Source organism: Prionailurus viverrinus, chromosome D4 (genome assembly GCF_022837055.1).
Source record: "Prionailurus viverrinus isolate Anna chromosome D4, UM_Priviv_1.0, whole genome shotgun sequence".
In the NCBI taxonomy this organism is placed as follows: Eukaryota; Metazoa; Chordata; class Mammalia; order Carnivora; family Felidae; genus Prionailurus; species Prionailurus viverrinus.
Genome location: NC_062573.1, coordinates 14,013,641 through 14,027,268, shown reverse-complemented (window position 1 = coordinate 14,027,268; position 13,628 = coordinate 14,013,641). Strand labels below are relative to the sequence as shown.

General features: G+C 47.4%; 1 protein-coding gene across 24 annotated transcripts in view; it reads left to right on the top strand.

Moving 5' to 3' along the window:
* Positions 1–13,628, top strand: part of ZNF618 (zinc finger protein 618) — a 377,016-nt gene that overhangs the window by 36,797 nt on the left and 326,591 nt on the right. For 22 of the 24 annotated variants that reach the window (XM_047828945.1, XM_047828944.1, XM_047828954.1 and 19 more), the window contains 2 exons: positions 48–194; positions 12,679–12,779. The gene's annotated coding sequence lies outside the window, so the exon portion shown is untranslated. The remainder of the gene's footprint in view (positions 1–47; positions 195–12,678; positions 12,780–13,628) is intronic. The other 2 variants (XM_047828947.1, XM_047828943.1) reach the window with 1 other exon arrangement.

The following is a 13,628-nucleotide window of genomic DNA, read 5'->3' as shown; positions in this document are numbered from 1 at the left end:
ACCTCGGCCAGTGCTCAGACATAGGTGTGCTTTGTCTTCCTGCGCAGGAGTCTGGGGAGTCTTTGGGCACAAGGTGACGTGTAAGTTGTTTCCTGGCGGTAAACGTGGAGCATCTGGATGGGAAGACATTGCGATGACAAGAGACAAGGAGGACGTGTCAGGTCGAGGACATAGCAGACCAGAGGGACCGGCAGGTAAAAGGGAGGAGTGAAGTCAGGGAAGGGGAATCTCATGACTTGGCATTTTAGGAATCTACCCCATTAGTCCCTACAGGACTGGATACATGCTGGTCTCATGCCACCTCTGAGATTTCGTAGAAACATTCACTCTTCTGTGCCAGGCTCTTAGCCAGGCACTGGGGATGGAATGGAAAGGGCCATATCTAAACGATGAGCGATAGTTAAAGTCAGAAGAACTGTGTGCTAAGAAAAAGTGTAACAAACATTTGGTGGGCACCTGCTATGTGCTGGGCCCTCTGCATTCACCCCTCTCACCGTGGATCATGTGTCCAAAGATCCTGCCACAATATCCCATCCCACATGCTCTGTTGCAGGATGACGATACCATTTTTTCATCAAGAATCGGTGTGTGTTTCTCCTCCCCTTGAATCTGGGTTGACCCCACGAGCTTTGATACTAGGCTTTAGGAAATTGGGAGCACCTCCGCGTTCCTGTTTTACGCTCTCCTTGAGGGCCATCTATATCCGCCCACCAGAGACCACACTGTGGGGAAGCCCGAGCTAGTCACAAGGGGAAGGGCCATGGAGGAGGGCCCCGATGAGACAGTCATGTCAGGGGAGCTGTCTTGGACCTTCTTGGACCTTCTAGTCCAGCCCAGCTACCAGCCAGGAGAATGACCCCAGAGGACATCTCAGGGAACAGGACCCCCCCAGGCCTGAATTCCTGACTCACAGAATCATGAGCAAAGAAAGTGCTTGTTTCAGAGGCCTCTTAAGTACTGGGATCATTTGCTAAGCTGCAACAGAGAACCCAAACGCCTCCTTCCTGCTCCTGACCGTCTCCAAGAGGCAGGTGTTATTGCCTCCCATTTACGGACAGGAAACAGGATGAGAGAGCGGAAATGACCAATCCAAGGCCATCTAGGAAGTCAATGGCAGAAGCAGGACTCAAACCCAGGCCTCTGTGACCCAAAGACTCTGCCAGTTAGTCCCCTCAGTCATGGTGCCCTCAGAGAGCAGAGGACGGGGACCTTTCCCTCTGGGGAGGGGAGCTGGTGGGAGGAAGCCTTTTTCCCCTACTCTTTTGTACTTTTTCACTGTTGACTATTAACCTCCTCCGAAATGAACAAATAGAGGTAACATTTTCATTTAAAAGAAAAATAATTGTGGGGTGTGTGTACATTAGGGTGGGAGCAGGTGAAATTAGAAGTCGTGGCGGGGAACAGAAGCATTAGGGCTGGTTTAGAATGGGGTGTTTCCCACTGGTTGTACATTGGGGTCCCCTGCAGAGCTTCAGAACCCCAGATGCCTGGGCCCCTCCCCCAGAGCGCCGATTTAATTGGTCCGGAACTCTGCTTAGGCCTCAGGAGTTTGAAAACGCTGCCTGGGTGGTTTGCACGTGCAGCCCAGGGGACACCAGGATTCTGCTAGCAATGAAAGGCTAGGGTGGGGAGGGGTGGGCCATGCGGGGCTGAAGTGGATCATTTGTGTAGCAAAAAAAAAAAAAAAAAAAAAAAGAAAGAAATGAAGAGAGAAAAAGAGTTGCTCCGGAGGCGTGGATGCTTACACAAAACAGAACACAACAAAACGGAGTGGCCCCGCCCTCCGCGCCCTGGTGTGTGCGAGATCTTGGCGTCCTTTTACAGAAGCCCTTGGACTTCATGGCCAAATTGTTCAATCTCAGAGGGAATTAATTTGAAGGATGGTACCAGTTAGGTTGGGCTATGGGGAGAGATGATAAGCCGCGCAAAATCCATCACTGCACGGGGCGCCTTCCCCGGGCTCAGGGTTGTAGGAGTCCCCAACCCGCAGCCCACCAAGGCCCGGGGAGGGGGGGGGGGGTTCCCCAGGCGGTGGCTCTGACTACCGATCTGGGAGGGTGTGCACACATGTTGATAAAGAAGCAGTCCCGAGACAAGAGGGGTAATAAAAAGCTGTGACTACGCATGGTGGTTTGGGGCAGCCACGGGGGGGCGGGATTAGTCAGTGATGGGTACGTCTTCTACCATGATCCGCTTCTGGCAACACATCCGTTTGAGTTTCCAGAATAACAGAGGTCGCTTTTGGAAGAGTCTTTTTGAAGGCATCACACATCGAGACTCATGAGGTCCTAAAGCTTATGGCTCTAGGCTTTGAAGTAATAATTAACAGTAATCGTCGCCGTCGTCATGGATATCGCTTCCTGAGTGCTCAGCACGCCTCCAAGTCCTGATACGCGTCACTTGGGGCTCAAATGCCAGCTTTGCCGCTCGCCAGCTCTGTGCCCCGATATCCCAGCTGTCTTGTTGGCCAATAAGGACAGTGCTGCAGGTGAGGTGACCTTGGTGAGGGGTCTGCTTCACGCAGACACCGACCCTCCACAATTCATTGCGGGCCTAAGGGGCACTGCCTTTCACTGACCTCATAACGTGGATTCAAAGTTTAAATTCAGCCTATTTACCAGCTTCCTTTCTTTAAAGCTCTGCTTTCAGCTTTCCTAAGATTTATTCATGGTTTAGTTTCAGATTTTCTATTCCCGACCTCTTAGGCAACTCTCAGGGTCTTGAAGTCATTCAGCGTCAATCTTATTACTGCCCGGCATAAATTGTCCAGCCCTCCATGACCCACGGAGCATGTGACATTTTAAATACTAACTTTGGGGTTCTTTTCTTAAAAGGACGAGGAATTAGGTTCAAATTGTGGCTCTTTAGAAATACATAAAACATAAGCTGGGCTTTTAATGCAAAAGTCACCTTCTCATAACCTCTGCCAGGCACGGCTGGGATAGGCCAATTGGATACCCTCCCTTTTTCAAAATCAACGGCAAATATTGGTTTACCCTTACCCAAGATGACCTCAGGCCCATTCTTGTTCCAGAAAAACCGTAGTAAGTGCTCAAATGCAAAACGGAGCCATGGCTGAGCCTGTGATTCGGGGTCATCCTGCCGAAGCTACTTAGGCAGGTGCACACTCTCCAATTACAGTGGACTTTTCTCACCAGAGTCCTTTGAGCAAAGGAAGGAACGTGGAGGTGTGGAATGTCAGGAATCTGGGGAGTCCTTGAAAGCAGGTACCTCCCTCACATGTTTATGTGTTCAGACTGGGCTGATCAAATCAGGAAATGGACGGCTGGATGAACGTGGATTGTCACAAATTCACCATTCACCCAATCTGGTTCAGAAGGTTCCCCCCCCAGAGTGGATCCTCTGGAGGATACAGGTCATCCGACTGTGTAGAAACACACACTGAAACTCTGGGTAGACAGAACCAGGAGAGGCACTGGTCTGGTGTTTTGGAGCATAGACCCTGAGGCCCGGCTGCCAGGCTATGGGAACTTGGGCAGATTATTGAACCCTTCAGTGTTTTATCTATAAAAAAAAAAAATAAAAGGAATAGAAATTATAATCCCTCCTTTGGAGAATTGTTGTGAGGATGAAATGAATTAATTTTTTTTAAATGATTAAAAAAAACTGGCAATCTTGGGGAGCCTGGGTGGCTCAGTCTGTTGAGCGTCTGACTTCAGCTCAGGTCATGACCTCACAGTCTGTGAGTTCGAGCCCCATGTCAGGTTCTGTGCTGACAGCTCAGAGCCTGGAGCCTGCTTCCAATTCTGTGTCTCCCTCTCTCTCTGCCTCTCCCCCACTCATGCTCTGTCTCTCTCTGTCAAAAATGAATAAACATTAAAAAAATTAAAAAAAAAAAAGAAGCTGGCAATCGAAAAAAATAATAAAGCCAAGGACAAGCAAAACCCTACTCTCAGGACCCTTCCTCGAGGCAACTTATTGCCGTTGAATCTTGGTAGCCCTCTCACAGACGGGCCACAGTGAGTAAATTTTCCCTCCCTGTAAGAATTTTAATTTCAGTGGACAATCTTGATATCACCGGCTTCCCCTCCAAGCATACTGGAGAGCATAATGGCCGCGATCATCACTGCAGAATTCATGGGCTGAAAGTTCTCCAGCTCCAAAAATGCCCCCTTCACCTGCTCATGGATGCTAGAAACCCCACTGAGTGTCTCTGTTCTCCTTCCATCTTTCGAGTATTCGCACACCAGCCACCCTCACTGTGAGTCCTCACAGAACCTGATTCTTCTGCTCTCTGATTCTCATTCCACTGATATTTACTCCTTCAGTTTCTCTCTTCCTTGTTAGGCTATGTGGTGGGGTTCATTTTATGTGTCAGCTGGACTGACACACAGGGAGCCCAGATATTTGGTCAAACATTATTCTGCTGTATCTTTGAGGGTGTTTCTAGAGGAGTATAACCTCTGAATTGGTAGACTGAATAGAGCAGATTGCTCTCCCTAATGTGGGTGGGCCTCATCCAATCAGTTGAAGGAATGAATAGAACAAGAAGGCTAAGCCCTCTTGAATAAAAGAGAGCTCCTCCTACCTGACTGATTGAGTTGAGGCATGGGATTTTTTTTTTTCCCTCTGCTTTTGGTCTCAAACTAAAACACTGATTTTTCTTAAGTCTTGAGCCTACTGGCTTGGCAATGGCCCTTATACCATTGGCTCTTCTGTGTCTCCAGCCTGCTGACTATACATCTTGGGACTTCTCAGTTTCCATATAATCACTTGAGCCAATTCCTTATAATAAATTTCTCTCTCTGTCTCTCCATATTTAGATCTCCTACTGGTTCTGTTTCTCCGGAGAGCCCTGATAATATAATACACCCTGTAAATTTAGTAAGAACAGGGAAATGGTTCTGTGCCTCAGTTTCCCCATCCTTAGAGCCTAGTGAAGGGCTGGCATTCAATCAATATTTGTTGAAGGAAGGAGAGTGAGTGAGAGTGAGAGTGAGAAGAAACCCCTATGGCAATGCTACACCTTTGAGCCCTTAGCCCTTCCAAACCCCATAGGGCAGCATTCACAGGATCTATGAAGTTAGTGACTTTGACCTTCAGATCTTTACTTACTTTCCTTTCAGCAACCTTCCCTCTGTTCTGGTAGATCCTTGGGCTCCCAGGTCCCAAATCTGTTCTCCAGTTGAGATCCACTGCACACATGAATCCACACAAATGTTTGAGTGATGAGGAGAAGGGTGGCCTTGAAAGGGTGCAGAGCTAATGATGCATACAGAGCATTTCCCCTGGTGCTTGACATGTGGTAGGAACTCAACTGTTATTTGTGATTATTGAGACACATGGGAATTCTGACAGAAAGCATTCACCCCATTCTACAGAAGTGGCTGCTGAGGCCCAGAGGGGTAGAGAGGCTTGGTCAGGGTAGAGCTGGGATTCGAACCACCATCTGTGGGACTCTAAGCCGTATAGTTTTCCCAAAAGAGCTCTCACACTGATTGGGTCATTGTTCCCAAATCATTGCTTTTCCCCTTAAGAGAATTATACATCCTCCTGCTGGCCATGGTTTAATGGCGGGCACCTCCTCATCCCTGACTTTGGGTCTGGCCATATGACTTGGCTTGGCCAATGGGCTCTTAGCAGATGTGATGTGTGCAGAGGTCTTAAACGTGCTGGCCTGGTTTGGCCTCTTGTGCTCCTCTGATCCACCAAGGTAAGAACACACCCAGAACAGCTGCTGGTCCAAGGAACAGATTGAACCCAACTCAATGCCTGCAGCCAAGCCAGGCCAGCCTGAAACCTGGAGCACAGCCATACCAGTCATTCTACAGACTCGTAAACAAGAAAAGTAAATGCTTATTGTCATAAACCCCTGAGTTTTGGAATGGTTTGTTATGCAGCATTAGCATAGCAGGTGCTGACTGAGACATGTTCCCAAATGAGTATCTTTAAGAATGGAGGGGAAAGGTTGCCTGGGTGGCTCAGTCAGTTAAGCGTCCAACTCTTGATTTTGGCTCAGGTCATGGTCCCAGGGTCGTTGGGCTCTGCACTGAGCATGGAGTCTGCTTGAGATTCACTCTGTCTCTCTTTCTTTCCCTTCCCACATGCACGCACATGCGTGAGCTCTCTCTCTCAAAATAAAAAAAAAGAAGGAGAAGAATGGAGGGGAAGTGGAAAGAAACACAATGTTTGGGTCCCTGGAAAGAGTATAATGGACATTACTAATGTCCAGATGCCTTTTCCCCTTGGCACACAGGAAAGTCCCCAGCCCTCTGGCAGTTGTCAGGGCCATGTAACTATTTCTGGCTTATGCGACATGGGTGCAAGTGCCACCTGGAAGTTTCGGGCCACAGCAGTGTAATTCCGTTGCAATTCCCTGGTCTCTCTCCTCTGCCCCAGTGACCAGGGAGGGGACCTCACACTGACTGGGAGCCATGAGCTCGAAGTAGCGTCCCTTCACTGGGACCACAGTGGATTTTCATGAGCAAGAAATAAACTTTTGTAGTGTTAAGGGACAGAGCTTTAGGGATTGTTACTGTGTGACCCACAATCCTGGCTAATTCACAGAGAGAGCAAAAGCCTATGGGAGGGGGGTACGGTTGCAACTTTCCCAGAACCCCAATTCCAGGTCTCCCCAGGGAGGGAGAAAGGCCTTGCCACAAGCTCACTCCAAGACCTGGGAGCGTCCCTCACCCCTCTTCCCCAGCTGGCTTAGCGGTCACATGGGGGGGGGGGGGTCCAGCTGGCCCCTGCCTAGGAACTGTTGGCGCCTGGCCTGCTGCAAGTTGATATATTCAGCGGGAACTCAACCCGGGAGGGGCCGCTCTGGTGCCACAGGCAGGGACTCTGGGTGCGGGAGGTGTGACTTCATTGGCGTTCATGAGGCCTCTTTATGCAGGGAGCCGGGGAGCTGTGCTCATTGCAACACTTGACAAACCTGTAAATATTTATTTGGAGTCACTCATTGCCCGGCGTTTGCATGAAATCTGCATTGCCAAGACGCGTCCAGGAAACCGAACTCTTTAACAAGGCCGGTGTGGCCTGGGCCTGGCTGGCACCACCCTTCCTGCAGGCTCACTTCCCTCCTTTGTGAAGTTGGGATGGTGTCTCTGCCCTGCTCGTTCTTGGGCAGTGTTGCAGATAGAGAGACAATACCGTGTAAACTGCCAAGCTCCAGGTGCTGGGCTCTCAGACGCGAATACGGCCCAGGTCCTGTCCTGTTGTTGCAAGGGGGCCAAAGAAAGAGATGACCCACCACCCAGGGTAGGGGAGGGAGCTGTGGGGTGAGGAGGGATACAGAACTGTCTGTAGGGAGATCGGGGAGGACTTCCTGGAAGAGGGGTAGCTGTAATGGGTTCTGAGGGGCAGGTAGAATGTCAACAGGAAAAACGGGAGAATGCAGGCTTGCATTGATGTGTGCAGGGAGCAGCAAGGTCCACCGTGTCACGGGTGGCCAATAAATGAGCGGGCCCTCTTTGGGCCAAGTGACTCCCTAGACCAATCAGAGGTGACTGCACAAAGGAGCACTCAGGTCGATTCCCCAGTAGGGGTCGTGGGAGGAGAGGCTTGGCTGTTGGGTAGGGCAGCCCCAATGCAAGGCATGTTAATTTTCCCCTCACAAAGTGGTCTTGAGGATCTAGAGACCAGCCCGGATCCTGACCGTGAGAAGTGTTGGGAGAGCCTGGGCAATTCAGACCCCAAGGACAGAGACGTGACCAGACTCAGCAACCGAAGGGGCAAGATCAGCACTCCTGGCAGAGAGAAGACCCGGAAGGTGTCCTTAGCAGCAGAGTCTGGGGGTCCCTGAGGGCACGCGAAAACAAGTGGCTAGAAGGAGTGCGGACCAGAAGGGGTGTCGTCAGTCCCAGTGTTGAGTGGTCTGGGTTTTATTTTATTTTTAAATTATTTTCAATTTTACTGATTGAGAGAGAGAAAGAAAACACGGGCGCACGCATGCGCGGAGGAGGGCCGGTGGGAGAGGGAGAGAATCTAAAGCAGGTTCCCCGCCCAGTGTGAACCCCATGCAATCTCACAACAGTGAGCCGAAATCCAGAATCGGATGCTTAACCTACTGAGCCACCCAGGTGCCCCTAGAGAGTTGGATTTTAATCTCCGCTCTGCCAGAGACCTCCCGTGTGGACCTGCCTGGTCACTTAACTCTCTGTACCTCACCGCCCCTCCAGTTACAAAGTGGATATAATATTACCTGCCTGACTTTCTCCTATGGCTGTTACTCACAATGTGCATTTAGCTTTTATGTCACTGATGAGATGTAGGGGTATGAAAGCCGAGGCCCAAATCACCATCTTATAGAGATGGAAACTCTGGGCAGAAGATAATGCTGTTTGAAGTATGCTACCTGAATCCACACCACGTACAGAGTCCTGGGCCAGGCATGATGGCGGGCAAGGTGATCCATCTACCCTCTTGACTGTAGCCAAGAGGATCTTTCTATCGCGCACCTTGGATCCCGCCATTCCCCTGCCCGAAACCAGCAGGCTGGTAGAAACTTCCAGATGGACAAGTTAGAAATAACTTATCAAGAGCCTTGAAAAGGCAGGTGTGCAGGGTAAGAGCCCAGGTGTTGGAGTCAGTCACCTCTATTCGCAAAGCCCCCACAGATACTTCCCTGTGGCCCCATCGGGTCAGGTGGGCTCCCTGAGCCCCAATCACATTCCTCCCATAACATTCCTGCCCCATGGTTGCCTTGTAAAATTGTGAAATGTAAAAGATGTAAGGCAGAGCCTGTGTCTGGCTTACAGGGAGCTTGGGTAACTGGATACTCTCCTAATTATTAGCAGCAGCAGTGATAATATAACAAGGGGAAGACTGCTACCTCTTAGCAGCTGGCAGCAAATCCCTCTCAGGGAAGGCACTGTCTTGTTTGGGAACGTGCCGTGTGAAGTCCACCCGGGGAGGAAGAGAGCCCGTGGGTGTGGACTGGGCAGGAGCCGGGGTGCCGGAGATGGGGGTGCTGCTCTGTTGGAGACTTGAGAGGCATCTGTGATTTTGATTCTGGGGGTTGGGAAAGGAGTAGGGGAGGGGGGAGAGCGTGAGAGGGGAGGGTGCGCAGAGAGGGCAGCGGAGGAAGGCGCGGGCCACCCACAGTGGGAGCCTGACCGGGAGTCCCAGTGGGGAGGCCCTGGCTCCACTTTATATGTCCAGCTTTATGAGTGCTCCCCTGTCCCTCCCCCACCCTCCACTTCCTGCACTTCGGAAAGTCTACTGTGGTCATCTGTCCCGTGGGGGGGGAATCTAATGGGGCGGGGGGGGGGGTGGAACTTTAAACAGGGACAGACTTTCACAACCGGGGTGGGTGGTGAGGATCAGCAGAGGCAGCAGGGACGTCCTGGAATGCGCCGGAATCTTGAGCGGGCTCTGGTTATGTGCAGCTTCCTTCTCCCACCCCCTTTGCGGAATGAAGCCAAGTTTACCTTGAGGGGCAAGGGGATACTAGGCTGACATCTGGGCTCCACTGGTATGTTTGTGTCAAAGGCAATAATATCTACATTACTGAATCCTGGAATGTGCCAGATGCCAAGCCAGGAACTCTGTATGCATCCTCCTACTTAATCCTCACCATCACCCTTGAGGAAGGCAAAGTTTAGAGTGAGTGTGGAAGGGGGACAGGCTCAAATGTCAGCAGAATGAGTCCAGAGCCACCCTTTCTGTCACTACAGTGAGCTGCAGCTGGTTCTGTGAACAAGGGGACAATGTTGCAGAAATCAAGAGCCAGGAACAGATGGAAGGGTGTGATTTTGTGCGTATCTGTGTAGACTTTTTATATGATAACATTTCCACCAGGAAAGGATGGGGCAGGACTGGGACCAACAGGCTAGTGGGAAAAAATGAAATCGGCTTATATCGCACACTAAAAAAAATCCCACATGCTTATAGCATTTGAATGTAAACGCATAAATCATAACAGATGCATAATATGTGATCTTCACTGTGTAAGATCTTTCTAAACAGGTGCAAAGATGAAAATCATGAAAGGAAAAAGGTTGATATATATCTTTAAGTTTATTTATTTATTTTGAGAGAGAGAGAGAGAGAGAGAGAGCACAAGCAGGATGGGGGAGAGAGAGAGGGAGAGAGAATCCCAAGTGACGAACTCAATGCAGAACTCAAGCCCACGAACTTCGAGATGAAATCAAGGGTCGGCTGCTTAACCAACTGAGCCATCCAGGCACCCCAAAAGGTTGATATATTTAACTGAACAGAACTTCTAAAATTCCATAGGGCAGGAATACCTAAATGAATTTGAACGTGTAACAATACAGTAGCCAAAACATTTGCAATATACAACCAAGAGCAAAACGCCTTTGAAGATTAATAAGAATAAAAAAGTGGCACCTGGGTGGCTCAGTTAAGCACCTGACTGCATTTCAGCTCAAATCATGATCTCACAGTTCACTTGATCAAGTCCCCCATCGGGCTCTGTGCTGACAGCACAGAGCCTGCTTGGGATTCTCTCTCTCTCTTTCTCTCTCTCTCTCTCTGTGCCCTTCCCCACCTCAAAACAAATAAAATTCTTTAAATTTTTTTTAAAAAGAAGAAAGGGCCAGGGATATAAAAAGGCAGTCCAAAAAAGACAAGTGGCCAGTAATGAATAAAAATACTTACCTTTGCTAATAATAAAATAAATTCAGATTAAAATAACCATTTCTTCCCCACCAATAGTCCAAAATGAAACAGACAGCTGTTCTGGGGAAAAATGAAAGATGAAGTGTCAAAAAGTTTAAGCCATGCTTGCCTGCAGCCAGTGAGGCTATTACTACACCTTTATGCAATAGAAATAATCATGGAGGTCTGCAACTATGCAGCCACAAAAATATACAGGGCAGCGTGTGTGTTTTATGAGAAAATAAGTGAAAACAAGCTGTCTAATAATAGGTCATTGGCAACGTAACTTATAGAATATCCACACAGTGGGATAAATCCTTGACTGCTCTTAAAATTGATAGTGTGAATCTAGTATAACAACAAAGAAAGTTGTTCTAATTTTATCACCTAGATAAATAAAGCATATTACAAAATGCTGTTAAGTGTGACGCCATTTTGTAAAGATTTAAAAATCTACATGTAGAAATTTACAAAGGGAAAAAATATGGAAAATGTGTCCTGAGATACCAATGTATTTCCCCAGGAAATGAGATTTCTGGTGATTTCGAGTTTTTCCTTTTCGTTTGATTGTTTTGTTGCTTATCACGATTTTTTCCTCTAAAATATTTCATGTGCCTAAAAAAAACCATATCTAGGCCAATCAACATAATAAACAGATGATTTTGCAGGATGCAGACACAGTGGTATTTATAGGGAAATTCACAACTTTGAACAATGCTATTATCAAAAAAGAGAAAAGTAGCCAACTTTACATGCTAGAAAAAGAACCAAAACAACCCAAAGGAAAATAGTAAGAATAATGGAATAATAAAGATTAAAGTTGAATAAGAGAACAAAAAAAGGCATTGGCATTGATAAACAAAACCGAGAGCTCGCTCTTTAAAAAGATTAATCAAGTATACAAACTTCTGGCAAATCTAATCAAAGGAAGACCGGACACACAAAATGAGAAAGGGGCGTAACCACTCAGATAAAAGAGATTAACAAAGACAAAAAAATGCCGTGCAGCTTCATGGTCATACAATAGAAACATCTTAATGAAAATGGCTCAGTTCTGCAATACATAAATTACCACGGGATTCCAAAGACATACCTCGGTCACAGGACACACATCAGCCACAGGAAAGCCCAGGCGGAAAGCTTTCGGGTCAAATTGTTCTGAGAGCCAGCTTTCCTTTTCTCTTGACAAAATAAAAATTAATCAAATAAATAAATAGAAAGGGAAACTTCTGCCAGAAGCTGATTAAGTGCGTCAAGATTAGCCTCAAAATATTATTAGAATGCATCAGAGTTGCTGGGCGAAATGACATCATTTGACACAGGCTGCGATTTTCTTCCAAGCCACAAGCCAGCTCAGCCATTTCTGGGGGGCTGACTCCCCCAGGGCCTCTTAGTTCATGCCTGGCCTCTTTTTTGCTTGGGGAGGTATATAAGACGTTGGAGTGTGCTCCCAGGTGAGGTTCGTGTGTCCAGGCACACCTAAGATCTGGTGAAGTTCCAGCCTTCAAAAGTAAGCCTTCTCCTCCTGAAAAGACCCTGTGTTGAGGACTGCTGATATAATTGGGCACCTTTGGTGTGAGGGTTTCATGCTTCATGATCACGAACTCCCCGTACAAGGAGTGCTGTGCTCTGAGAATCCCGACACATTTGTGGATGAGGGCAAAACTGAAGGGTGTGGGTGTTTTCTTGTACATTCTTTGCCCTGACATTCTCTAACTTAATCAGGGTCTACTATAAACATTAACAGATGTTCATAATCGTAACTGCAGAGTGAGTCTTAGGATATGTCTTTTTTAAAACATCTATTTATGGGAAACTATTGTAGACACCAAAACCCAATGATGGTGATCAGATGTTACCTAAGTGTGTTGACTGCTGCCCATCGCACTGTCCTTGCTGGAGAAAAAAAATTTAGGCTGTCATCAACCATTTTTATTTAACAAAGACTAATGCCAAAATATAGTACCAGAAAGGAAATCAAAGGGAAAACATGGTTAGAGTCTTCAGATATAAAATCTTCCCCCAACGTTCATCTCATTCTAGGTGCCCCGAGTTAAGGACCTTGGAACTTACTCTAGCCTTCCATTTCAGCTTCATCAGGAGCACCTGCATGGATCCACAGGGTGTGGGAGCTAATAGAAACTGTGAAGAGGGGGCCCCACTTGCAGATGAGAAGACAGAGTCTCATGGAGGTACAGAGAACCCCTCAACTCTTTGGTGAATTAACATAAATAACCATCTGGGGAACCCTTCCCACAGGCACTTTGTAAGTCTTAAGGTGTTTTAGTCAGGGTTCTCCGGGGAAACAGAACCAATAAGTGGTGTGTGTGTGTGTGTGTGTGTGATAGATATAGATATAGATGATATAGATATAGATATAGATATAGACATAGACATAGACATAGACATAGACATAGACATAGATATAGATAGATTTATTTTAAGGAATTGGCTCATGAGGTTATGGAGGCTGGCGTGTCCAAAATCTACAGAGCAGGTCACAGGTTAAAGCCGCAAGGAAGAGTTAATACTGAAGCTTGAGTCTGAAGACAGCCTGGAGGCAGAATTCTGTCTTCCTGGGATCTGTCTGTTTTTCCTTAAGGCCTTCAACTGATTTTATGAGGCCCACCCACATTATGGAGCGTAATTTGCTTTACTCAAAGTCTACTAATTTAAATGTTAATAATCTAGAGATGCCCAAGTGGTTCAGTCGGTTAAGTGTCCCAACTCTTGATTTCAGCTCAGGTCATGATCCCACGGTTCATGAGATCAGGCCCCAAGTCAGGCTCTACACTCACAGAGCAGAGCCTGCTTGGGATTCTCTCTCTCCCTCTCTCTGCCCCTCCCCCTGCTTGCACTCTCTCTTTCAAAATAAGTAAATAAGCATTTTTTAAAAATGTTAATCTCATCTAAAAAATACCATTACATACTCTATATGGAAAACCTAAAGGATTCCACCAAAAAACTGCTAGAACTGATCCATGAATTCAGCAAAGTCACAGGATATAAAATCAATGCACAGAAATCAGTTGCATTCCTAT